Source organism: Sminthopsis crassicaudata, chromosome 3 (assembly GCF_048593235.1).
Source record: "Sminthopsis crassicaudata isolate SCR6 chromosome 3, ASM4859323v1, whole genome shotgun sequence".
Lineage (NCBI taxonomy): Eukaryota > Metazoa > Chordata > Mammalia > Dasyuromorphia > Dasyuridae > Sminthopsis > Sminthopsis crassicaudata.
This window is the reverse complement of record NC_133619.1, coordinates 398,815,700-398,843,592: the sequence shown is the minus strand read 5'-3', so window position 1 is coordinate 398,843,592 and position 27,893 is coordinate 398,815,700. Positions and strand designations below refer to the sequence as shown.

The 27,893-nt window shown below is 36.7% G+C and overlaps 1 protein-coding gene across 5 annotated transcripts in view; it reads right to left on the bottom strand.

Annotated features, from left to right (window-relative positions):
- The window catches only part of LOC141562619 (tubulin-specific chaperone cofactor E-like protein), a 162,644-nt gene that overhangs the window by 134,515 nt on the left and 236 nt on the right, over nucleotides 1–27,893 (bottom strand). Inside the window, exons 1-2 of one of the 5 annotated variants that reach the window (XM_074302623.1) lie at nucleotides 322–1,071; nucleotides 14–69 (exon numbers count right to left, since the gene is read on the bottom strand). The exons of 1 other annotated variant lie outside the window; for it this stretch is intronic. The gene's annotated coding sequence lies outside the window, so the exon portion shown is untranslated. Of the gene's footprint in view, nucleotides 1–13 lie in introns of all 5 variants that reach the window. 3 more of the 5 variants (XM_074302624.1, XM_074302627.1, XM_074302622.1) reach the window with 3 other exon arrangements.

Sequence of the window (27,893 nt, the reverse complement as noted above, 5' to 3'; positions counted from 1 at the left end):
AAATTCGACTTACTGTTGAACTGAATAGTGGTCTATTCCTTTCCATTTCAAGCTTAGGTAAGGCCTTCCCTAAATAATTGCAAAACAGTCTAGTCATCAAAAACTACAGCAAACCCTCAGTACTTATGTGTATGTTAAAGCTGATAATGTTGCACAAGCCATTTGACACTGGCTGATTAATGAATCTTGGTTAGAGCAGTTGGTAATATTCACTGTTTAGTTCAAAACATAAGCAACTAATAACTTCTCACTCTTATACTCATCAGGTGAGAGATCAATTTTCTAGTATTTATACTACTATTAACAAGGAATTGCACAAACCTTTGTCTTATTTGATCATACAGCAATCCCCACTGCAGGCCTCATTCTCCTTACTTTATAGGGAAAGGAAACGAAGACTTAGAAAAGATAAATGAATTCGTCACTATCTGGCTTTTGTCCATCTTAAAAACAAAACTATTTTTATGTCAGTGACTTCCTGATGAAACAACTCTATTCCTCCCTTCACCCCAAATCCCAGCTTATCTTTCCAGGCTTCTTCACCACTTCTCTTTTTTTATGAATTGTACATTCAAATTAGCCTGCTTTATGTCTTCTGAAGTCAACATTTATTAAGTGTCTTATTATGTCTGAGGTACTGTGTTAGTTGTTGAGGATACAAGAAAGTCCCTTCTTTCAAGGAGCTACAGTTCAATGGGGGGAAAACATTGCAAATACCTAGGTCCAAAAACATATGTAAAAGATAAATTGAAAATTAAGAAGAGTGAAAATGCTATCATTAAGGAGGACTAGGAAAGGCTTGTTGCACAAGGTGAGATTGTATTTGAGACTTGACAGAACCCTAAAAAGCCAGGCATGGGTAACAGCCAGTGAAATTACCCAAAGTTCAAGAGATGCAGTATCCTGTGTAAGGAACAAGAAAGAGGCCAATGTCACTTGGTTAAACATTACATTGAAGTAAAAAAAACCTAGAAATATAGGAAGGGACCAGGCTATGGTACCTTTTTCTTTTTAAAAATTTATTTATTTTAATGCACATTGCTCTATTAATCATGTTGGGGAAGAAAATGCATGGAAGAGGAAAAAAAAAAAAAAAGAAAGAAATGAACATAGCATGTGTGTGAAAAAAACAACAACCAAAAAAACCCAAAAAAGATGCAAACACAGCATGTGTGGTATGGTGGCTTTCAAAACAAAACAGGAAAAATAATTACTTTAGTATCTGTCATTTTGTCAGTATTTCTTCCACAGATACAAATCACAACATCTTTTTGTCTTAATGTATATATAGAATTTAATAGTTGTTATGACTGAAAAAAAATTTTTCATCATTTTGGGGCCAACCTGGTGGTGAACCACTCTCAATTTGGTTAGGCTTTTCCTCAAGAACAGACTGGCATAGCCATCAATAATCCAGAATTATCTCTATGCTATAATGAAACATCAAAGCTTTTTTCTACTTCCTGTCATTTTTATCCTTGCTGCTATATGTCTCCTCCTTCCTTCTATCACTGCCAATATCCTGCTACAGACCCTTATCACCCCATTCTTAGATTACAGTAGCCTGCTGGTTGATTTCCCTGCCTTACTCTCTCCCATTCAGCTATTAAACCAATTTACCCAAAGTACAGGCTTGATTGTGACACCTCTCCCCCAATTAGTAAACTCCAAAGATTCCCTTTCACCTCCTTTGTGTTTACTTGTTGGATGTAAGCTCCTTGAAAAGGCTGTGTTTTTAAATGAATGATTTTAGATGAACTGAATTGTTCAAAGCCAGAGAGCTTTCAAACATCAAACCAGGATTCAAACCCATGTTCTCACTCCAAAACATTTCTACAATTAATCTTATCTAGTAATTTTTTTATACCAAGTTAATCCCAGCATAAATACAATTAGGAAGTAAAAGGTATGCTCACTTGGGGATATTTCGTTTATAACATATATTAGCAATAACAAATTTAAGCCCACAATACACAGTTGACTGATTTAACTTCCTTATCATAATATTCATCTGCATTTTGTTTTACTTTACATAAAACCTTTTTCTCATTTGACGGCTATTTCTTCCATTAAATCAAAATGGAACCATGGGACAACACAGTCATATTTCTTTTAAAGTTCATAACTTGGTATAGTACACTATACATAAGCTAACTGACTTATTCTCTTGGATAACTTAATGACTTTTAGAAATTTCCCAATTAAATTGTGTCAAAATGATGGGGGTTGTGGTCCCTTTAAGATTCCTCTCTGACTGCCAAACCCTCATGGCTGACCTTGATTCACAAATCCTGAAAAGCACCCTTTTGAATATCTGGGCCCAGCCCCACTATCTGCTCAGCTTCCCCCAGCCCTCACCTGGTCTGAGCTAACTGAAAAGCCCTCCAAGAACTTGGGGGTACCGCCCATCTCCTTTTAGGTATAAAAGGGCCAAACCAGAGTCCTCTCTTTGCAGGAGCCCTCCCCACCAACACATGGTATCCTTCCAGCCATGTAAGGGTTCCTGCCCGCCCAGCGGCCACCTTTGGCCCTGACATCTTTCTAATTGAACTTTACTTCCAAATTCCTACAATAAACCTTTTATTTATCAATCTAGGTTTTTGGGGACACTACACCTCATGGGATTATCTTTGTGTTGAGAAACGGGGTGCCCCCTTTTCTTTCCCTCATTATTTGGTGGCCTTACAGGGACCCCAAAAACTAACCTTAACCTTTTCAGGTCTCTCAGAACCAATCTTCGTCCTTAGCAGTTCGAGCAGCTTACGGGAAGAATATCTGTGTTCCTAGCCTCGTCTCACTCTATAGGGCACCCAGATCAAGTTTGGGATGCGAGCAAAAGTGTCCCGTGGAGACTACTTATTTTTCAGGAAAAAAGTCCTCCTTCTAACTCTGTCTCTAAGACAAAAGATCTTCTTTTCCAAGGCATTTCTAATCCTTACATCTTGCCAGAAAAGCCTGCCCTCAGGCCACAACTCTAAGTGTCTCTTTACCCCTCCCCTCACCACATGGCCTTCATTCTGAAGATCCCTCTTGGGTCCCAGGCCAGCAGTCTCCTTGATCTCTTCTGGGGGAGAAATCTGTGTTTGAGCTCCTCTCGCACTCCGCCATAGTGGTTGGGCTGTAGCCACCAGGAGATGGTCAATAGATTGGGTGAACTTGGAGATGTGTCTCTACCCAACTGCGTGAACCTTCACCTTCGCCACTGGAGAAGCACTGGGTAAGATAACATCTCTTCCCTTCCCCCATCCTCTCTCTTTTCCAACCTCTCCCATGTGGCTTGGCAACCTGCCATTTAAATGCTCCCATCCTGTACCCCAAGATACAGTGGGGAGATTTGGGGACTCTTTTCAAGATCTCTAGAAACACCCCTCCCATAGTTTTTACCTGGCTTTTAAAGGCTTCCAGCCCTCTCAGAGAACTTAGCTTGTCTCATACAATTTAAAATGGGACAAAGTTTCTCTGATTTAGTCATCCTGCATTAGAACAGAGCCTCTAGTCACAGCTTTTCACTGTAGCAATCTTTCACTAAGCCTCGGGGCATACTTACCTGCTCTCTAAAGCCTAGACAAAGGATTTAAACTGCTCAAGCCTTTCTCTGTCTCAGTAGTTTCTTGATTGACATTCTATGCCCCATATGCCAATAATTAAAGGTTTCTTTTCTGAAGTGCAGCTTTGGCCACGCTGTCATTTCAGAAAGGAGATCTTTGTAATTTTGGCTGGGGAACAAAATTCCGAATCCAGGCAAATTAATTGTTAAAAGAGTGAGAATAGTTTCTTTTGATTTCTCCTTCCCCCTCCCCCCCATCCTGACTGTATGCAGGCAGGGGTGAATTAAAGAGAGGGATTGAAACTATTTTTAAAAACACTCCTTAACTATTTTTAATTTGGCGCCTTTCTAGAATCTTTCTCTGACTTCCGGCCAAGATGGCGGCAAGATGAAGGCAGACAGCTGCTTGAGCTCCACGTTTTCTCTCAAGACTTACTTCATGACAAGCCTCAGAATTAATGCTTGACCGGAAAAGAAACCCACAAATAATCACCAACAACAGAAGAGAGAGGCAGGCAGCTCACACAGCTCAGACTGGAGGAGGGAGGGGTGCAGTCTCTTCCGTTTCTGCAAAAAGACTTTTACCCCAGTGTGGATGTTATGTCTTGGCAGCAAGCCAGGAGCAGCGGAGAGGGTGTAAACACCAGAGGTGAAGAAAGCTAGCGTCTCTCAGGACCCGGCCACCCCCATCCCCACCCAGAGTGACTCAGCACGTTCTTAGAGCCTCAGAGCACAGATGCAGCACAGCCATCGCTGTCCTGTTAGTGCTTGCTGCTATCTCCCGCAGTCTGTAGAGGAAGCCCGGTAATACCATCCAGCCCCGTACCCCCAAAACAGACCAATTGTTTCTCTTATCAATTTGTTTTCTTCTATTCCCGCTCTGACAAAATGAACAAAAAATTTAAAAGGGCTCTAACCATTGACAGCTTCTGTATGGAGAGAGAGCAGACTTCAAACACTGAGGAGTCTAAAAGCAGATTGTCTTCAGAGGAATCCCCTAAGGGGGATATGATCTGCTCCTCAATACAAGAGAGCTAGAAGAGAAATGGGAAAAGGAAAGGGAAGCTTGGCAAGAGACTCTGGAGAAGTCATCCCATGCATTTAAAGACAGCGGATAAAGAAATAAAATCACTGAAAAACAAAATTAGTGAATTAGAGAAGGTAAACAACTCCAAGGAAAACAGGATTAGTGAGCTGGAAAAAGAAAACAACTCTCTAAAAAATAAAATTGATGAAATGGAAAAAAATTCCATAGAAGATAAAAACTCAATTAAACAATTACAAAAATATATTAAAAAAGTGAGTGAAGAAAATACATCATTGAAAATTAGAATGGAACAAGTAGAAATGAATGACTCAAGGAGAAACCAAGAAGTAAAACCAAAAAACCAAAACAATTGAAAAGAATGTCAAGTACCTTATTGGAAAGACAACAGACCTGGAAAACAGATCCAGGAGAGACAATTTGAGAATAATCAGACTCCCTGAAAAATGTGAAGAAAAAAAGAGCCTGGACACTATTTTCCAGGAAATTATCAAAGAGAAGTGCCCAGACGTTTTGGAAACAGAGGGTAAAATAGACACTGAAAAAATTCATCGATCACCTACTGAAAGGGACCCTACAATCAAAACGCCAAGAAATATAGTGGCCAAGTTCAAGAACCATGAGACAAAGGAAAAAATATTGGAAGTTACTAGAAAAAAGCAATTCAGATATGGAGGAGCCACAATAAGGATAACCCAGGATCTAGCAGTGTCCACATTAAAAGAACAAAGGGCCTGGAATATGATATTCCGAAAGGCTAAGGAACTTGGTATGCAGCCAAGAATAACTTACCCAGCAAAAATGAGCATCATTTTCCAGGGAAGAAGATAGACATTTAACGAAATAAATGAATTCTTGATGGAAAAAAACCAGATCTACACAAAATATTTGATCTTCACATACAGAACTCAAGAGATAAAAAGGTAAAAAGAAATCTTGAGAACTATATTTCTGCCATAAAGATATGTAAAGAACACATGTATAATTTGTCCTAGAAACCAGAGGTGGAAAGGAAATTATATCATTAAAAAAGGGTAAAGTGGTAGTACTACATCTAATGAAGAGGCAAAGGTAACCTATTATATCTGAGAGAAAGAAAGGAGGGGGATGAACATAGTGGGTATCAATAGACATATTCGATTTATGGTGAAACTTCTTCCACTTCATTAAAAAGTGAGAGGGAAGGAGTAAGCTAAGGGGAAGGGAATACAGAAATTGTGAGAAAAGGGGGTAAAATAGGAAGAGGAACTTTAAGGTGGGGGAGGGATACAAGTTTAATACTGGGTAGGGGGGTAAGAGGGAAGGAAAGGAGAAAAGCATAAGGAAGGGTTAACAGGATGGCAAGCAATACAGAATTAGTCATTCTAACCATAAATGTGAATGGGGTAAACTCTTTCATAAAGAGGAAGTAGTTAGCAGACTGGATTAAAAGCCAGAATTCTACTATATGTTGTTTACAGGAAACACACCTGAAACAGAGTGATATATTCAAAATAAAAGTAAAAGGGTGGATCAGAATCTACTATGCTTCAGGTGAAGCCAAAAAAGCAGAGATAGCCATCCTCATCTCAGATCAAGCAAAAACAAAAATTGATCTAATTAAAAGAGATAAGGAAGGGCATTATATCCTGCTAAAGGGTAGCATCGATAATGAAGCAGTATTAATATTAAACATATATGCACCAAGTGGTACATCATCGAAATTCTTAAAAGAGAAATTAAGAGAGCTGCAAAAAGAAATAGACAGCAAAACTGTAACAGTGGGAGATCTCAACCTTGCACTCTCAGAATTAGATAAATCAAACCACAAAATAAATAAGAAAAAAGTCAAAGAGGTAAATAGAATACTAGAAAACTTTGATATGATAGATCTTTGGCAAAAGCTAAATGGAGACAGAAAGGAGTACACTTTCTTCTCAGCAGTTCATGGAACCTATAGTAGGACATAAAAACCTCAAAATCAAATGCAGTAAGGCAGAAATAGTAAATGCATCCATTTCAGACCACAATGAAATGAAAATTACATTTAATAAAAAGCCAGGGGAAAATAGACCAAAAAATAACTGGAAACTAAATAATCTTATACTAAAGAATGATTGGGTAAAACAGCAAATCATAGACATAATTAATAACTTCACCCAAGAAAATGACAATAATGAGACATCATACCAAAATGTGTGGGATACAACTAAAGCAGTAATAAGGGGAAGTTTTATATCTCTAGAGAATTTGTGACAAACTATCTATCAGACTGACTAAAAAAAAAGTCACAACATGCAAAGTCCAGAACTAGGAATAGCCACATAAGTGAAAAGTGTATAAAAAGGAAAACTGAGAATAATTTACCTTCTGTCTTACATGAATTTTATGATGAGAAAGGGCTTTTAAGACTTGACCATTTTTGGAAAACCTTAGAGACATGTGGACCTTGTATAAGCCAAATATATTTAGCATAAGCACACAGTTGTTTTATTGCATTTGGAGGTACATTAGTAATAGCAATTAGCAGGTATGTGGCACATTAAAAGTTACAAAGTGTCTCATATTTCTGTGAAGAAGACATTACTAATATTATCACTATGTTATAAAAGAAGAAACTGAGGTACATAACAATTAACTGAGGCAGCAGGGTATGGGAAGAGCACTGGACTTGGAAATGGGATTTGAACCCCTGTCTTTTGACTTAACATTTACTAATTGCACAAGTCTGAGCAAATCATTTTAGATATTTAATTTCCTCACCTCTAAAATGGAGATGCTAATGAAAGTTCTTTAAAGCACTATAGAAATGTGAATTATTGAAGACTGTCAAAGCTGAAGATCTCAGAGCCTATCGAGTTTCAGTCCTTATTTAAATAAACGTCAACTATATGCCATTTAAAAAAAAAAAAAGAATCTTTTTCTGTTCTGGTGTGCAATAGTTCTTTTACTCCTTCAGTCTCCTTAAACTGTCTCTTTCTTGCCTCAACTTCTTTGGCTTCAGTCCAGTAAGTCCAGGGATATAGAATAAGAATAGATTCTCCCTCAAGCTGCCTTTAGAGAATGGCTAAATTAACACCTGAATTCTATGTAGAATTCCAATCTCTCTCTCTCTCTCTCTCTCTCTCTCTCTCTCTCTCTCTCTCTCTCTTTCTCTCTCTCCTCGCCCAACCCCCAACTTTCTTTTCAGGAGTAGAGAATCTCCAATTAGGGTCTGACTTTTCTAAAAGCACCAAACACCCCCACACCCTATTCACTAAGGATGGGTGGATTCTCTGCTTTAAGTACCTGTAGTCTGCTAGGTGCCTTCCCCTCCCCCTGCCTCTTCTAACAGAGTACGGAGGGGCCACGTGGGATTTCTCCATATCCACCTTCTGCAGAAAAGGTTCTGAGATGGGCCTGCTTTCAAATTAAGACTTATTAAAACTGGGGGACTTGCTAAAACTGTTTGACTACTGCTCTGTATGAGAAAACTTTAACTATTGTTGTATAAACCTGTTTAACTATTGCTGCATAAATATTGGTGTTTCAGGAAATTTACTACTCTGTTATGTATAATCTGATAATTTCTGCAAACAAGGGAGGAAGGAAACTGAGATTTTAGCTGGTCAGGAACTTGGAAAAAACTGATGTATTATCTCATTAAGTTCGGCCTGAATTGGAAACTATTTTACTTTTGCTTAAAATTTACTAGACTATGATTTGCTGGGTTATGTTTTAACTTTGAAATCCCTTATTCTGTCTTTGGGATTATTCTTTAGAAACAACCAAAAATCAGACACCTGTCCTGGGACTGGCAGCCTCTCTGATCTGTTTCTCCACCCCTGTTACCCCAGTTTCTTAATTATTTCAGCATTTTGACATCAGGACTCTAATGGTTTGGGGTGGCCTGTCTTGGTCTAATTGCATAATTTGCTCTATTGAGAGAGGACAGATGAAGCTGCTCCAGGTCTCATTTTTCCCTCTCTTGGAGCCCCTGACAGACTTGGGGTGCCCTCTTAGGGCAGCAGGACTGCCTTGAGCACTGCTACTTAGCAGAGGCTGAGTTAAATGCACAAATGACCACAGACCTAAAGACTGTCCATCTCTGGCTGCGATGCCCCCCAACTGCAGAGATTTGAACAGGGAGGCTTGTGTATCTCTCTGAATAAGGTGTGCTGTTCTATGCTAATAATTCTGGGGTTATCGGGGAGAAACTGGTCCTTGCTACAAGTCCTGGCATTTTCTAGTTTTAATCTGGTTTGTTTATTAGCATCTTGATAAGAAATTCCCATAGCTTGGGATGGGAGAGGCATTCTGCTATTCTGAAACACAAGATCTTATCAAGTATTCTGATAAAGAGGCCGGGGGAGGTTTTGCAGAACTAAGAGGCAAGGAAACTGAGGCAGGACTGAGTCAAAAAGGAAGAATCAAAAAACTAAACATGAAACTTTATTTAAACCAGCATTAGGAGAAAAGCTAAAATGAAGTGTTGAACTAAATAATCTTTAAACCTCTTCTACGTCTATGATTCCTTGATTCTAAGATTCTTTAAATCTTAGTACCATGTTGACTGACAATCTATCTCATTTTCAATGAAAGTTTAATTACAGAGAATAACATTTATTGGATTTTTCTTAAGTGAACAGAAAAAGATAAGAGCATCATCTGTTCACTATATTCTTAAAAGAGCAAAATTTTGTCTTGCTTTAGCTTAAGATAATTTATATTTTCTGCATAACTCCTGTCCTCTATAGCATACTTGATTTTATATAGCCTCGGGGAGCAGTCAGGTCAAATGGCATCACATCTTATCTCTCTAGCTTTATTTTTGACTCTAGATAATGACCCTTCATTAAGTTATAAGCTTCCAGACACTGAACAGTTCAGCAAAGCTGTTGTTTTAAGGGGAAAGCTGGCATGACCCCTACATAAATGGACAACTATACAAGAGTTAAAGATGAAAAGCTGCTGAAATAGTCTCTGACAATTGATATCCTGTTTACATTTGCCTCTTTGATCTGGGAAGTTTCAAAAATCTAGTAATATGCTAGAAACACTGGTGAAATCTTACAATTTGGAGGCAATGTTCTTACTTTCATCGTGGAACAGACAAAACCAGAGACCCAGAAATTAAATGTAAAATTCACTTAGAAACTCCTGACAGACCTGGGAACCAAGGAATCTAATAACTTTACCAAACTATCTTTTGTTCTCATGTCCCATTTCACCTCCTCCCATGTTTGAAAAGCATTATTGGTCATTTTCCAGTATTTTGGACTGGAATTGCTTTCCAGGAATGCAGATGGCATACATATTAATACAGGAGTTTTAAATTGAATTACGACTGTAGAATGGATCACTAACATAGATCTATTCAAAATCAGTTGTAGCAGTTTATGAAGAAATGGGGTGGGAAGAAAAGGCTTAGACCTAAAACAGACTGAAAAATGAGCAAATAGTAAGAGACCCTATAGTGAGGCCTTTTAAATGGATTTTTAAGAAACCTGATGACTTTCTGGAAATAAGAGGTGTCAAATTACGTTTGACAATATCTAATGTTGGCAGAGTGCTAATGCATCTGTTAAAGAGGCTGTTCTGAACTAGTGGTTGATGGAGCCAGGCATCCTGGGTACTTTTTTTTTTTTTGGTTTCATTACTAAATCATTGAGCAATCCCTGTGAAAATCACAATCTCTTTGTGCCTCAAGTTCCTTAGTGCATAATACAAATAACGTAATACTTGCCTGTATAGAACATGGAAACTGGCCAGTTAAAGGAATAATGTCAAAACAGCACATCCTTTTCAAATAAATTATCCTCCAATGATAAATTATAATTAGTATCCTATAGCTAAAGGATGATTCCCCAACTAATATGAAGATCAACAATGATCACAAGAAATCATGTATTTGACCAGTTGCAAGATAAATTTTGACTTCATAAAGAAATGGTGACATTTCATATTATGATACATCAAATACAAATTCTTGTCACTACTTCCAACAGATAAAAATTGCCCTTAACATAAATATATAAATTGTCAAAAATCCAATATTATAACAAGGGCTATCAGCAATCTCTAGAAACTGAGAATTTGTCACAAAATATCCATGTTATTTCCCTATTCAAACTTCAAACCCCTAATTTCTTCAATGGATTTTCACTGTATACTGAATAAAACTCAAATTTCTTTGCCTATTATTCAAGTTTTCTAAGGTGCCAGCTTAATGTCATACCTGTAAATTGTATGGCTTGAATGACAAATCATTATTCATTTGGTCTAGAGTAGAAGTACAATCCTGTTTGTGTCATGGATGCCTTTGAAAGTCTGGTGGTGCCTAGGGACCCCTTCTCAGAATATATTTTACTAGAATGTTTTTAAATATATAAAACACATGATTACAAAGGAAATAGTTACAGTTATTGACATATTAACAAAAAGAAGTTAATGACACCTAGATTAAGAATCCCTTGCATTTCCAAGATGAACTGAATTGTTCAAACCACAGAGCTTTCAAATAGCAAGCCAGGATTCAAACCCATTTTCTTACACCAAAACATTTTCTACTATATGACAATTAAATTTATCTAGTAATTTTTGCCCATGGCCTGCATAAATTTTTATACCAAGTCAATCCCAAAATACATAGGAAGTAAAAAGTATGCTTTTAGCTAGCATTCTCATCTTTCCTCTCACTCTAATCTTGGACTATGCCTCTAGGTCCCCTGATAGGATTGGGGCATCAATGGCATCTCTCCGCTGTCTTCTAACTAGTATACCCTTACTGTTCTCCTGTTTTCCCCCATCATTAGAATGTAAGCTCTTTAACGACAAAGACCATCAAACTGGTTTATATTTGTACTTCTAATACTTGGCAGTTTTAGCTATCTATTTTTAATGAGAAATTAAAACATTTGAATAACAGCTCCACAATATTTCCTTAAAATACTTTCAAAGTAATTAGTCAGATGTCATTCTTTTCCAATAAACCAAATTTTCTTCATCTAATTATAGTGAACCCTGTGCCATCACCACTATTATATTTCTTACCTTTAAACTGTCACCTTCAAAAGATAATCTGGGACTAGAAATGTTCATAAAGCAATTAATTTATTTCAACTCTCTGAGAGTTCATTTGCTATCATGACTTGCAAATAATTCCACTAGTTCTCTAGACATCTTTTATTTCCTTTTAAGAATTTAAAGAATCTTTGATTTTTAATGGCTTAAGAGGTATTTAGTTAACATATCTCAATTTTTTTTTCTTTTTTTAGTTTACCTAATTTCACCTCATGGACTTCTGATTCTTTAGCCATCTTTTCCATTTTTTGAAAAGACAGAATCTTCCCTATGAAAGTCTCTCAGATTTTGAAGTCAGCAATGTAATATTTGTTCATTTATTTTTGAAAGCTGTATTATCCAGATGCTCAACATAAATTTAGTCTGGATTTATAAGATATTTTAATTCCCTCAAGAAAAGTTAAAAACACAGGTAAATTATTTATCTTAAATTCCTGAATGATGTATTAATATCTGAACATTAATATATTGAAGCCACCAAATCACATTTACAAAACTCTTCACAAAAATTGCTTCTCTTATGTCACCATCATCACCACCACCACTTTGTGAAGTGGATTTCATAGATGATGGAACAGAGGCTAGGAGAAATAAATGATTTGGTGGATGGAACTAGGAATCGAACCCCAATTTTTTGTTCCAGTATTTTTCTCACTACAACACACTCTCTGTGAATCCCCTTGTTTCCAGTCAATTAGAAAACTGGGCTGGAAAGAACAATAACTGACTAGAATATAGCAATTATTATTCCATGTATTGAGGACTACTTGTTAATCTAACTCAGTTATGATTCTCATGAATGTTGTTCAAATAGTATACATGGAAAGGCTGCCACCTTTGGGGAAAGATAAATAGAAGAAATAAACCAATTATAAAAAAACAGCTTATAGATGTCTTAAAGAATTTTAGCCAATATACTAATTTTTTACTAAAAGCATTTCAACTGATGAACCTGAGTAGTGCTGATAAAATGTTATCGCATACCAGCCACCAAGATATTACCACCCTATTTAAAGTACTTTCACTTTGCAAGACCCCTGAGCTACAAAATACACTGCACACAAGTCTAGATGTGTAGCATGTCAACTTTCCAAACAAGAATACAAAGAATAATGGTGTCAAATGAAATGGAAATATTGATGTTCTGTTTATTCCTCTTAGTAAGAAAAGGTAATTCTAATTTCTCATAATCTTACAATTACCATTTTTCTTAAATAACAACAACAAAACCTATTCACAAAATTTTCTATATTAAAACAGATTCTTCATTCCTACTGTAACCTAAAGGAAGATGTTAAATTATTTGCCATTTTTAAGCTACAACATTTATAAAACTAAATTTTAATGAGAAAAAGGCAACTTCAAAATGATCTCATTTCAACAAGACAAAATATTCAAATCAAAAATCATATCATCAGGCAATTTGGTTGACTCCACGCCTGTCATTTTGTTACAAAATATGACAACACTTTAATCTGCTAATTCAAATGTATCATACCAAGACTTCTGAACCTGTTTAAAATTTTTTCAAAGGAGGTTCGATAAAATGAAAATTCAGAAACATAATTTGATTCAGAACATAATTTGAAAAATGTGTGGAAATCTATCACCTCAATTTGTTTTACAAACACTCCTTTCTCAAACCCCAAGTCTTGGCTCTCTACCCAAAATATCCATTCACTTGATAATTTTTTATTAATTAAATGGACTAAACCAAATGAATGCTTCCACATATAGGTCATTTAACACAAAACAAGGCTATTTTCCATATAGCCTCAGAAACAAATGGAGCTAAAACATGTACTAACCTTTTCTCTAAGTTTCTAATGGGGCTTCTTTTTACACTGCAGCTGGACAGAATGTCTTCTTCACAAATGAATATATATCTATCCTGTATTTCCTGTTGTCCTAAATCCTTTTGAGGAAAGCTCCAAATAGTTAAAATTATTGTTTTAAGTTCAGAAAGTAATTATTTGCCGTTGGAGCCAATAGCTCAAGCAAAGTATTCCTATATGGATTAATTATTTTTCTTGTTATTTCCTACAATAACCTCTGAGAAAAGCTAACACTTGTCCCCATTTTATAGGGCATAAACTGAGATGACTGTGGTACAAACAGCAGGCTAAGACTAAATATAGCTTCTATATCACTAGTGTTATTGAGTTCTGTTACCTTTATTAAAAAAGAAATGTTTGATGTCTCCAACTAGTTGTTTGTGAGCAGTAAATGAATTATAGTCAGATTGCTGACACATTAGTTATTAATATGACAGGAAAAAACTGCAGACAAACCAAAGTAATTAAGCAAATGACCTTTCTAAACAGAGGTACTGATCTCTGAAGTAGAGGGGAAAAGGCTTTTTAATGGCTGGTCCCAAAAAGGGAAGTCCTCACTCCAGTCCCCACTGATGTATTAGACCTCATCACAACATTTTGCAGGCATGTTTTCTCTCTGCTGAGAATATACAAGTTTAAGGTCATTACACAGCTCTCAGAAGAACAGATTACTTCTATTATCTCTGTTCAGGAGTAGCTCCAGAATTTGCCATGTTAAAGTGAAGCCTCAATAAAGACAAACAACTAGCCAACATTCTACATACAGCAGCACTCTGTAGCAGTTTAAAAATTACTCTTGTTAATCAAGAAACATTTCCAGAATTTTAAAACTACAGAAATCATAAAGACCAGTTTTTAAAAAGTATTTTGCTCCTAAAAACATAAAATACTCCTGTCCACCTTGAACAATGTCAGAACAATGACATCTTTGATTATTTATAAATATAAGTGATATAAACAGAAATTTCCAACAATTGCTTCAGTCCAAATTTTTCCCAGTCTTTAGGACTCTGCTAATTAGTGTGGTATTTAACATCATAATATTATTAATATTTGCTAACTATAGCATTTTTTTTTTTCTAGGAAGATTTTCACCCATGTTCTCCTCAGCAATTCAAATTCCACAATTCCTTCCTGCCCTAATTCAAGATCCATTTCTGTACATCAAAGTTTCCCAACTTATTCCAATCTTCAATGTTCTTGTTTTCTCTCCTTCACTATTTTAGATTTGTTCAAAACACTCATTTGACAATTAATCACCTTTTCTCTTGCTGTTTTACAGTATATTTCCCTGCCCCTGGTTTTTTTTTTTTTTGCATTCTACAACTAAATTGCAAATTTTTATGAGTAATGAAAGCTTCTTATATTTCTTTATAGCCCTATACAATACCTAATATTATGGAACATTTGAGCTAGAAGGGATAAGAACTCTTATCATTTTTACAAGGGGGAAAAATGAGACTCAAAGAGACTGAATAACATACCAAAGGTCATTAATGTGGAGCCAGGAAGAGAAACAATCCAGGTTTCTTGACTTCTAGGCTCCTGCTCTTGCTATTCTTATCATGACAATGAAGATAATCATTAAGGGAGAATATATAGCTGAGGTTTTCAAAACGAATTGTCAGGAACTTCCTTTTTACCAGTAAGGGTTGAATTACCCTACTAAGCATTCTGGAGAAATCTTAGTGGCTTAGAGATAAGTTTCTGCTATTCTCCACAAGGATGCTTCCCTGAACTCAATACTAGAAGAAATAAGAAATAGATTCATTGCTGTGTATATGGGGGTTAAAGAATAGGTGGGCAAGATTAATGTCACCAAAGCAGGCGTCAAGGAGCTACAACACCCTCACAGGAAGGCCCAGTTCTAAGTGACAAGTAACTTAGAAACCAGACAAAATGTCTCTGATGAATGTATGACCTGCCAAAATAATGAAACATTTAGGGATAAGTTCTGAAATTCCTGTAAGTTTTCTTAATAGGAAGAAGCAAATGGAGAATCCAAAACCCAATCTGAGACTTTGTTGTTGTCACAGGCAATTCTCATGGAGGAAACTCCCATTACCCAAATCAATCAGCACCTTCTCTGTGACTAAAGAGTTGAAGAGTTTCTTGGGGTACTGGGAGAAGACTAGATTTTCTGAACTCCAATTCTGCTCTCTGTCACTGGACCACATTGCTTCTCATTTCACAACTTACTCAAGAGGAAATCTTGAATCTGTCAAACAATAAAGCTATTACATCTAAGACAGACAAATTTGTATAACAAAAACATTTGTAAGATAGAAGAAACTATGATTATACATAGGTTTATTAAGAACTTACTGTGTACAAGACAAATAAAAAGATAAAAAAGGCAAAAAGACTTTCCTGGGAGGAAATAAAATATATACAAATGAGAACATAATAGGGGCAAAGGAGAAATTGACTCAAAGTTCTCTAGAAAAATTTGAGGAGAAAGAAAACTATTTTAGTGGTAGTCAGGAAAGACTTCATGGAAGAGCTAAGCATTAGAGTTATATAATCTTATCAATTTAAACTCTTTTTATTTGTTAAAGTTAAATCTTAGCCTTTCTCAGCTATTTGCTTAGAGAAAAGCTATATTCCTTGCCTTCTTTTTCCTCTCATTAACTTCTTAACTGTTAAGATGTAAACCATGTGTCTGCTAACCTTATTGCTCAGTTGAAATCATTCTCTCCAGTTACTGCTAATCTTTCTTTCTTTCTTTTTTTTTTTTTTTTAATATACAGCCCCTACATTTTGGAATGTATCTCCTCTCCTCTCAAAGAGTGCCATAACTCTTAAAACAAAACAAAACAGAAAACAAACAAACAAAAAAAAACTCAGTAAATCAAACAAGGAAAAGTTTAACATTATTTATAATGTTTCACTCCAATAGTCTTCTATCTCTTCAAAGAAGGAAGACAGCCTCATTCTCATACTCATACTTTACAGTCCAGTTTGGTCATTATAATTTCTCAGAATTTTCAATATTTTGCTGTTCTTTCAGTTATATTGTCTACACTATCTTTTCACTTTATTTTGTATCAGCTCATATGATTATTCCCAGATTTCTCTGTATACCCTGGGTTTTTTTAGAGTAAAGTACTATTTTCAATGCATACAAGTTCTATACTTCTGTTTCCAGTTCTTTGTTACTACAAAAAAAAAAAAATGCTCTATAAATGTTTATATCAGATCTTTCTTCTTACTTTTTTTTTTTTTTTAATCAATGAACACAGCATAGCCCAAGGGAAAAAGTGCTGCATGGAAGTTAGAAAACCTGGCTTCAAATTCTAGTTTTAACACTTAACCTGGAAAAGTCACTTATTTCAGTTGTAAAAATGAGACTGAGTAGATGATCTCACAGCTTCATTATGTCTTTAAATTATAGATCCTATGACAATGATTGCAGCAGTGATTATTTACATTGTTTTATACAGTGTTTTTGTTGTTTCAGGAATCTGTTATAATTGTAATAACAAGGAAAATTTATTTGAATAAAATAAGATCTAAGAAAATTGTATAGGTAGCTAAATGTAAAGTGTGTATGTGGAGGACATATTTTTTGTAAGAGGAAGTGATTTCATAAAAGCTGGAAACTACTGTTTTAATTGTCATGTGGTCCCCCAACCTTCATGAATGTAATATATGAGCCTAATATTCAATATAATATATTCAAGCCTAAAGGGTAAAAAGTCTTGCTTCTTCCCTCCATCCACATTGAGAAATGCCTAATAGAAAACCTGAACCAAATCTGTTCAACATCAAACATGTCAATGAAGTGGCCACAAAACTGAGATACATAATTCAAGCGATATATATGCTTGTAGATCAATTGACCTCATTGTCAATTGTCAAACCTCCATTATAAAATTTCATGAACGATCCTAATCTCTCTCTCCCCTGTCTTCTGGGTCCTGCATCACCCACTGTCTAATGAATATTTCAAAAATTTCTAAATCTTATTCCAGTCACAACTTATTCCTCCAAATGTGGTCTCAGATACTTACTAGCTGCATGACCCTGGACAAGTCTATAAAATGAGTTGGAGATGGAAATGGCAAACCACTCCAGTATCTCTGCCAAGAAAATCCCAAATGGAGTTACAAAGAGTTGGACACAACTAAAGAATGACTGTGGGGAAAAAAAAAATTACTTACTCCAAATTTCCCTATTTCTAACCAAGATATTACCATCTTTCTTCATTCTGACTCTCCCCATGTCTCATCTTGCCAAGTCTGATGAATTCTCTTCTTGCAAAACTTCCCTTCTCTCTTCTTATTAAGCTAATACTTTAGTTCTGGGCTTTTATCATTTTTTGCCTGGACTATAACAGTCTCCTTTTTGTTATCTCTCCCCTTCAAGTCTCTTTTATTTCCAAAACATCCTTCAATCATCTGCCAAAGTGATATGTCAAAACACACATTTAATATTACTTTTCAATTCAATAAATTCCAATAACTGAATTTTCTAGAATCAGAAACAACCTCCATCATGATCTGGCATCATCTTCTCCTTGTAGGGGACCAACCCTTCCTGCTTACAAAGAATAAAGGGCGACTTTGTTCCTCTGGATGCTAGTTTTTTTAGGATGGTCTCTTTTTTGCTTGCAGGGAAGAGACATAATTTCACCAGCTTGTTCCTTTTTTTACCATCTTTCTTATGGTAAAGGACAGGGAAAGACGACATTCCATCCTACTCCTTCCACCTATCTCCTTCCTGGATGGATAGAAATGAAGTTTCATTTTACTCTTTCATCAATTGCCTGGTTCACCAGAAGGGAAAAGAGAGAAATATTATACCATTGGTTCCATCCACTAGTCCCCTCCCTGACAGGCCTAACAGCCATGGAAACTTTACTCAGTGATCAAATTCTTAAGCTTACTGATACAACTTACCATCAAAACTCATTTGTCAAAATTAACTCCCATTGGGTTATAATCTCCTCATTCCTGGGATTCCGAATGTTCACAGTCATTATTCATACTTCACTGTCCATCCCCCATTAACATTTCTTTATTCCCAATCCCTTTCAATAAAATCCTTCTTACTCTCATTCCCCTCATGTCCTACTCTAATGCTACCCACACTACCCACTGCGTTCTCTGGAATGCCTGTTCTGTAGATAACAAACTTGTTTTCATCTTAAATTTTTTTCCTTTTCCACTTTTTCTAACTCCTGGCTCTCACTGAGACTTCTATCCTTCCTGATTACATAGCCTCCTTGGACAGCATTGCACTTTCAACTCATTCTCCAATCAGGTGGGGGAGTTGAAATATTTTTTGTTACCTAATAGTCACTTTCAAGCTCTTGTTTTAACATCATCATTCAGTCACTTCTCTTCTGAGGTTCTCTCAATCTATATCTCTGACTCATGCAAAATTCTGGGACCTATTGTTGATCAAGCTCCAGGCCATTTTTTTTCCTTAATAAGTTCACTACTTGGCTCAATGTTTCTTCCTCAATCCCTGCCTTCAAACTAGAAGACTTCAATATACATATTGATACTCCTTCAGACAACTTAACCTCCCAGTTTTTTTCCAATGACTTATTCCACACTACTCAGATGCACCGAGTTATTCATACTTTTACCTATCACACTCAAAAGTACCACTTGTATGTTCATAAAACTTGAAATTCCCTCATCTGATCACTATCTGCTATCATTTCATCACTCCCTATCTGCCTTACAACCATGAAAACTGCTTTTCTACCTGTGATCTGTAGTCCCTCACTCCCTTAGTTCTTTCTTTCCAAGGCCATCATCCCAGCACTGACTGCTCTTTGCTCCCTTGCGTGTCTCCAAACCAGTTCAATTCTTGACTTATTTTCTCTAGTCCTTTACTTCCTGGGGTTATCCCAGATCTTGTGCTGCCAAGTGTCATCATTGGTTTACTCCTACTATCTGCTGCCTTTGTTCCTACTCTCATTCTACGCAATGAAAAAACTGAAATAACATCACCCTGACTGGATTCACTTCAAATCTGTTAAATAATCATAATTGGGCTCTCACTACAGCAAGGTAATCCTTTTATTATTCCATTTATCATATTTGCTTGTCTAAACTCTTTCATCCCTCCTTCCTTAATTCCCCTTTCACTTATCCTCTTAGCTGAGTCTTGCTTCCCATTTTACTGAAATTAGGGCTTTTCAAGTTTCTTCTTAATTCATCTCATATCACCCAGATGTCTTCTACCATGATTTCTTCCATCACTTGTCTCATTGGGAAGAGAGCCCTCCTTGCTAAGGTTAATCCTTCTATATGCCCAAGTGATCTCATTCCATTCAATTGTCTTCAATTTTCATTCCCACTCTCTTATTTTTCATCTCTTGTTGACTACTCATCTTCTTGTGTTCAAATCTGGCCTCAGACACTTGCTAGTTTTATGTCTCTGGGAAAGTTACTTAAGTTTGCCTCAGTTTTCTCACCTCTAAAATGAAGAAAATCCAGTATCTTTGCCAAAGAAACCACAAATAGGATCACTAAGAATTATACACAACTGAAAAGACCAGATAAGGTTCTCTACTGCCAACAAGCATGTCTCCCTCATTCTCAAAAAACCCTCAATAGATTCATCCATTTCTACTAGCTATTGTTCCACATCACTCTCCAATCTTACAAGTGAACATTTTTCAGAACAATTTCCTTTCCTCTTACTCTCGTCTGTGCTTTTTACAGCTAGGCTTCTTATATCATCATTTAACTGATCTTTCTAGCTCCCAATATCTTCTAATCATTCTTTTTGACCTGTTTATAGCCTTTGACACTCTTCTCAACATTCTTTTCTCTTTAGGTTTCTGTGACACTATCCTATTAAGGTTCTTCTATCTGACTCACTTCTCAGTCTTCTTTGTTGGCTTTTCATTCAAGTTTACCAGCTAATCATGAATATTCCTCAAGATTCGGCTGTGAGGCTTGGAGAGACTTACATGAACTGATGCTAAGTGAAATGAGCAGAACCAGAAGATCATTATACACAGCAACAATAAGACTATATGAGGATCAATTCTGATGGAAGTGGCTATCTTCAACAATGAGAGGATCTAATTCAGTTCCAATTGATCAGTGATGAACAGAACCAGCTACACCCACTGAAAGAATACTGGGAAATTAGTATGGGCTGCTTGCATTTTTGTTTTTCTTCCCAGGTTATTTTTACCTTTCTAAATCTGATTTTTCTTGTGCAATAAGAGAACTGTATAAATATATACACATATATTGTATTTAAGATATACTTTAACATATGTTAAACATGTATGAGACTGCCTGCTATCTAGGGGAGGGGGTAGAGGGAAGGAAAGGAAAAGTTGGAACAGAAGTGATTGCAAGAGTCAATGTTGAAAAATTACCCATGCATATGTTCTATCAATAAAAAGCTATAATTAATAATAATAATAAAAAGATTCTGCTCTGAGCCCTCTTCTCTTCTTGGTGATTTCAGCAGCTCCCATGGATTCAATTATCTCTACACTGGTATTTATTTCTTAAATCTATCTATCCAGTCCTAATATCTCTCCTAACCTCCTTTTTCCAAGTGCTTACTCCACATCTTGATCTAGAAGTGCCACGGAAATATTAAGCTATATTGAAAACTGAACTCCTTACTTTCCCCAAAAAACATCTCCACTTCTTAACTTACTGTCAAGGATACCACCATACTGAGATACTCAAGACTCACAACCTGGATGTCATCCTCCCATCTATTTCTCAGCTTCCAGATCGATCAGTTTCCAGGCCTATCATTTCTGCCTCTGTAACATCTCTCCTATAAATCCCTTCTGTCCTCTGATACTGCAATCATTCTGGTTCAGACTCTCATTATCTCATACCTAGGCTATTGTAATAGCCTTATGTTTTTGCCTCCCTGCCTCAACTTAAGTCTATGCTCCATTTAGTTGCCACACAGAACTTCCTAAAACACAGGTATATCCTTTCCATTCCTCTCTTTATCAAACTCCTTGTCACCTCTAAGATCAAATATAAAATAGTCCAATTGCTTTTTAAAGTCTTTCATAACCTGGCTCCTTCCTACCCTTGCATTTCCAGGAACAAGATACTCTATTTCTCAACTGTGGGCACTTTCACTGGTTGTTTGTCCCCTCTCCCCAACCCCACCCCAAATCCTTGTCCTTCTCCTGGCTTCTCTGACTCCATTCAAGTTCCAGCTAAAATACTATATTTGACAGAAAGCTTTTCCTGATTCTCCTTCATGCTAGTAACCTTCCCTCTGGTGATTATCTCTAATTTATCATGTAGATATCTTGTTTGCATATAGTTGTCTGCATGCTGTGTACTATAAGTTATGAAATACTTGATAGCAAGAACCTGTGTTTTGTTATACTTTTTATCTTCAGCATAGCACATAGTACATGCTTAATAAATGCTGACTTGGTAATGAATAACTTCAGCATAACCTTTCCAGTTTTACTAGAAATTGGTCCCCTTCATATACTCTTCAATATAGTCAAATTGGTATGCTTGTTCCTCTCATACATTCCATCTCCTATTACAATTTTTTTATCCATGTTGTCCTCTATGATTCTTCCTCTTCTCTATGTGACAATTCCTAATTTCCTTCAAAGCTCAATTCAACAGTTCCTCTTACATGATCCATTGATTCCACTAGCTACTAGTACCTCCTCTTATATCACCATATATATATATATATATATATATATATATATATATATATATATTTTTTTTTTTTTTTTTTTGTATACATTTACTTGTGTATGTGCAGTATCCTCATGGAATTTAAGTTCTTTAGGGCAGTGCCTATTTCAGTTTGTCTGTTTCCCTAGGGTGCAGCCCAGTGGATGGAAGGCACATATTAGGCACTTAACAAATACTGGCATGATTGACATCTACAGAAAGCTAAGCAAACACGTATGTGAACACTATCACTTGGAAATTGGTATAATGGTAGAAAGAAAGCTAATATTCAAAAATACAACATGGCTTCCCTCAGGATCACTTTATTCCACTGGAACAATCAACCTTTTTTGACCTACAATAGTTTTAGCAAACAAAATTCTTTGTAACATCTCAAAGAAGTCAGGAAGTCAGCCCATTTAAAGCTTTTTCTTTTGCATGATTTGGCCAATTAGACTCTGAATAAGCATTAGGCTAATATCTTTTAGTCAGTTCCTAAGAACAAAGTCATCTAAAGGAAAGAGAATGAAAATCCAGTCTCCCAATGGGGGGGACATGCCAGGACAGTAAAAAGGCACTGTTTTTTTTAAAAGTCATGGGAAAAATAGCATTATATAAGCAATTCCATTTAAAATAATGGTTCTTTCTCACCATTTGTGTATGTTATGCTATTTGACAATGTTGTCCAAAGCTTGTCAACAAACTGGAAATCAGCAAAAGTTCATTATAAAGTAACTTTTTATATTATGTTAATGTATAATCTAAGTTGAATCTGACATTCTCCAATAAAAATGACATATCATGCATCTCATCCAATACAACTCTAACCAATATAGGTTCTGCATTAAGCAGCCATGTTATTCATAATACACTTACATGATCATGGTACTAAAAATCTGTAATATATGCCCTTTCCCCTTTACATTCTTGTTTTATATTAGAACTGACAGCAGGAGAAACCAGACGTATTAGGGGAGTTCATATGGATCAGCAATCTCATCTCAAAATTTCTTGGTATTAATAACTCAAGCCACATAGAAGAAAAAAAGGTACACTTAAAACCATTATTTTAGCAAGAAAAAGTTAAATTATTCTATTTGCAAAGAAACCTGAGTATAGTAAATAGCCGTCCTCAACTTCAGGAAGTTTTAGGTTCAAGCTCTGCCTAATATTGTCTATATGACCCTGAACAAATTACTTAACCTCTCAGTTCTTTATATAATCTCAAAGATCAGAAATTTCAGAGTGATTGACAATCTGAATCGCTGAACTGCTGGCCTATACATTCTAGACCAAACCAAAACAGAATCACAGCATTCCATAGTTGGCAGGAACTTTAAAATCATGTAATTCAATTCATAGCTCAACAAAAAGTCCTTCTGTAGTTAACATACCTGACAAGTGGAAATTTAGGCAAGTTTAAAGAATCTTAAAATGAAACAATTATCTACTATGTGTGAGATAATTTGAGGAAGGCTTTCCTCATTTAGATTTCATCTACAATGACTTTAAAAAGTGAGTTACTCAAAACTTTAAATTATTTGAATATTTTATTTTCTGAAGATTTTTGAAAAACCAGAGTTTTACCACAGTTCAGAAATTCTTAAAATGTATGTAAAAATGTTTGTTTGTTTGTTTTTTTAACATTTTTAGGAGAGGTAAGAAAAAAGCTATTTTTACCCTTTAAACTTAACATTAAAAAAACATAACATTCTCTCTCTCTCTTTTTTTTTTTTTTTAACATAGGTTTGCATTCCTTCAATGTGGAAACCGTACTTCCTCTTCACCATAACTTTCTGCAATTTCCTCATAGAACAGAACAGGTATCATTTCTTAAAGAAGACCTTTACTGATCCTTCTAGATGTCAGTAGTCACTCCCCCTTGAAACTGCTTTGTTTTGGGAATGCTGCATCCTATAAACTCCTTATTGGTAGACATTTCATTTTCGTCTTTATATCTTCTGAAAAAGTATTTATTAAGCCCTTACTACATGTCAGGTACTATGTTAAGCACAAGAAAACAAGAAAACAAAACAGCTAACCTTTCAACAGAAAGAGAAAACTTAAAGAAAAAAACAAACAAAAAAAACAAAAAACAGAAAGATGATGCTAGAGGAGTAGGAGGGTACCAAGCAGTCAGTCTGAAGGTAGAGCAAACTGGAGAGTGAACCTGAAGTGGAGAGTGAGAGCAGCATGGCTGGGCCCTCTCATCCTCTGATATAAGAACAGTTAGGTAGTACAGTTGATAGAGTAGTGAGCTTAGAATCAGGAAGTCCTGAGTTCAAATCCAGCCTCAGATACTTACTGGACAAGTCTCTTAATCTGTTTGCCTCAGTTCCCCCATCTGTAAAATGGGGATAACAACAGAGTTGCTATAAGGATCAAATGAGATAACTCTAAAAATTTTAGCATTGTGCCTGGCACATAGTAGGCACTATATAAATGTTAGCTATCATCATAATATATATGGAAAATCCAAGTAGGCACTCACCAATCACTGAGTTGGCCACAGATGGAATCATCCCTAGGGGGTTAGACAGCCTGTGTAGAGGTAGAGTAGGACAGAGAATGAGAACATTTTGGCTAGATGGCATGTATGCCTTGTATATACTGGGTGCTTAATAAATGATTAATGAATTGCTCATTAAGGAATTTTAACTTCACTAAATGGGGGGTGGAGGTGGGAAAGTGTTACTTTAGAGTCTAAAATTTCAAATATTCACCTGTCTGAATAATAAAAACGTACTATATAAGAGCCGAATAGCAAAATCAGATAGAAACAGTGTGAAACAGTGAAAAAAACTGATCAATTTGGGATCAAAGACCTGAGTTTAAATCTCAATTTTGCCACTGACTGGATCACTTTGAACAAGTTATTTCCCTCTATGAGCCTCAGTTTCTTTATCTGTCAAAAAAGCTGTTAGGACTAACAACTTTAAATTTCAATTTAAGTCTATAATATGTGAACTTAAATTTGATATAATTTTCAAGTACCAATTGAGTTAATTTTTTGGTTGAATCTTATAAATAAAAACTGCATCTAAACAGTCAATAATAAATGTGCATACTACTTGATCCAGTGATACCATTAAGCTTATAAAGAGATCAAAGAAAAAGGAAAAAGCATCTATATATACAAAAACATTTATAATTGCACCTTTTTTTTTCCCCCACAAAGAACTGGAAATTAAGAGGAGAAGGCACTCATTAATTGGAGAAGAGGTATACAAATTATTGTATATGAATGCAAAATTGTGATATAAGAAATAATGAGAGAGACAAATTCAGAGAATCCTGTGAACACTTATATGATACTGATGCAGAGTACAGTGAGCAAAACTAGGAGAATAATTTAAACAGTAACAATACTGTTTTTTTAAAAAACCCACAAATCTAATAACTTTAAAAGATTTTAAGAACTCTGAACACAGCATTGGTTAACCATAATTTCAAAGAACCTATAGTGAAGCATGCTACAGGACTAAAAAAAAAGGAAAAGAAAAGCTATAATTGCAAGCCAAGCTTTTGACATTATGAAAGTCTTGTTTTTGTTTTGTGAAATTCTTTCCAATTGTTGTTGACTATTAAGTCAAATGCCCTAAAGAGATTACAGCTTGACACAAACAAGCTTTATTATTAGCCATAAATACACTTCATTTTTGAAATCCAGCAATGTCACTTGACTGTACAATTCCCTGGGCCAATTAACCCATATATGCTACATTATTTCCTTTTAAAAGTTCTTTCAACACTGAAACATGAATGAAGCTATTTTGCTTGTTGATGCTCATTAACTTTTTATTATGATTCTATTTTATAATAATACCTTAGAGAAAACTATCTTTCATCTAAGGACCAGCATTACCAAGGTTCAGAAAGAAAATGTATGTTAAGTGACTTCAAAATGCTACTAATTCAGCGGCCAAGCAAATAACACGTATTCTAATATCAACTGCCCGAATCCTCCATTATAAACATGCTATGTGATAATTACTGGAATAAGAATGAATTTGGTGACTGGTTCTCTGGAGACGTTCTAAAAAGTAGAAAAACAAATCAATCTATCAACCTAACACTGGGCCATTGCAAAAACCTTGTTCAAATTATGATCTAGTGATACATGTATTGCATGGAACGAGGTCTCTCAAATTTCTCAAAAACAGTAAATGCCAAAGATTTGATTCACAAATTTTTCATGAGTCTCAAGAATTTTAACTAAAATATTACACTCTAACATTACATTATGAGGCATATTCTTTAGAAACAGCAAATATATAATGCATGGTACTACTGATTTAAAAACAATTTATTAAATACTGCTGTGTTTACAGCACCGTGCCAGGTCTTGGGGGTTAAACTGTAGGCCGGTGGCTCGGTAGCTGGAATAGGCCTGTCCTTATGGAGCTTCCACTCTAGTAAGGGGCCGACACAAACGGTGGAATTCCGGAGATCTGTGATTTCACTCACGTGGGTGCTATCTGGTTCTGAGATTGGGCAGATCACACACCCACCAGAACACAGTATCACACGCTATTAAGAGATACCCCCTAGAGAGCCCCGGAGATGTGCAGCATACTTCATTCCCTTTGGGCCTCACAGCAGCCCCGTGAGGTGGGCAATCAGGATGTCATCATCCTCACCGGACAGAGGAAGAAGCTGGAGTCAAAAGTATTTGCTCGTCCACAATCCCACAAAGGGTGGCATGGAATTCAAACCCGGGTCTGCCCGGGAACCAGGTTCTTCCTTTTACTTTCACACTGTCTTCCCCACAGCGCAGTTTAACTCCAGAGGGAGGTTGTGGCCAGCCAGCTAAGTCAGAGAGTGGATAGGAGTTTTAAAATCTAGGTAAGAGCACAACCCACTTCTCTCCTTTTTACGCTGTAACAGACTTCTCCCTTTGGAGTTAATTACTAACAAAGGTCCAAAGGCTGGAGTTTTAGTTAAAGCGGCACAGAAGGCGCTCGGTCTCGGACTGATTGCAGGGCATTTTTCAGTACCTGAACGCTAAGGCTCTCACTTACCCTCCCCACCCAACGCAACCCTGCCTGCAGGAATTCCCACAGAAGCCGCCCAAACTCGGTTCCGGAGGCCCTCCTCCGGAGAGCCCAGGGCCCTCTGGTTAAAGTCAGAGGCCGCGGAGTGACAAGCCTTCTTCCACAACTATGGAGCTGCGGGCCGGAGGCGCCGGCTCAGGCGGCCGGGGTTCGGGCTCCCATCCCGAGCTCCGGCCGAAGCCGCTCAAGTTGCCCACAACTACGCCGTGTTTACTATGAGACACTCCCTGGTGCACCCCAGCAGCGCTACCCTACGAGCCAGGCGGGTTTTGTGAAAGCTCCCGGGGGCCACGGATCAAAGCCCCCATCCTCCCCACAGCTCGCTCACAAGTGACCCCAAACAGTTTATTCGGATTCCCGATAGCTTTTTTTTTTTTTTTTTTTTTTTTTAAAACAGCAAAATAACAACCCCTAAGACCTTTTATTCCAGCAGGCTTTGGAGAGAGCCTCCAGCCCAAGGTGCAAGCAGCCCCCCTCCCAATACTCTCAGTTGTCCCAGGGTGAGGGCAGAAGCCCCTGCTACAGATGTCTCCCCCTCCCTCTCTCCAGTCCCCTCTTCTAGCAGTCCCGGCACGAGACCCCGACATTTCCTCTCCGGGCAGGCCCCCCATCGCCATCCTCCCACAAGCCCCCGGGGCTGGCGCTTCCTCTCTTCCCTACGGTCCTCCCCCACCCGCCCCCAGCCCAGAGGGGGGGGTGCCCCGGGCCCAGGTC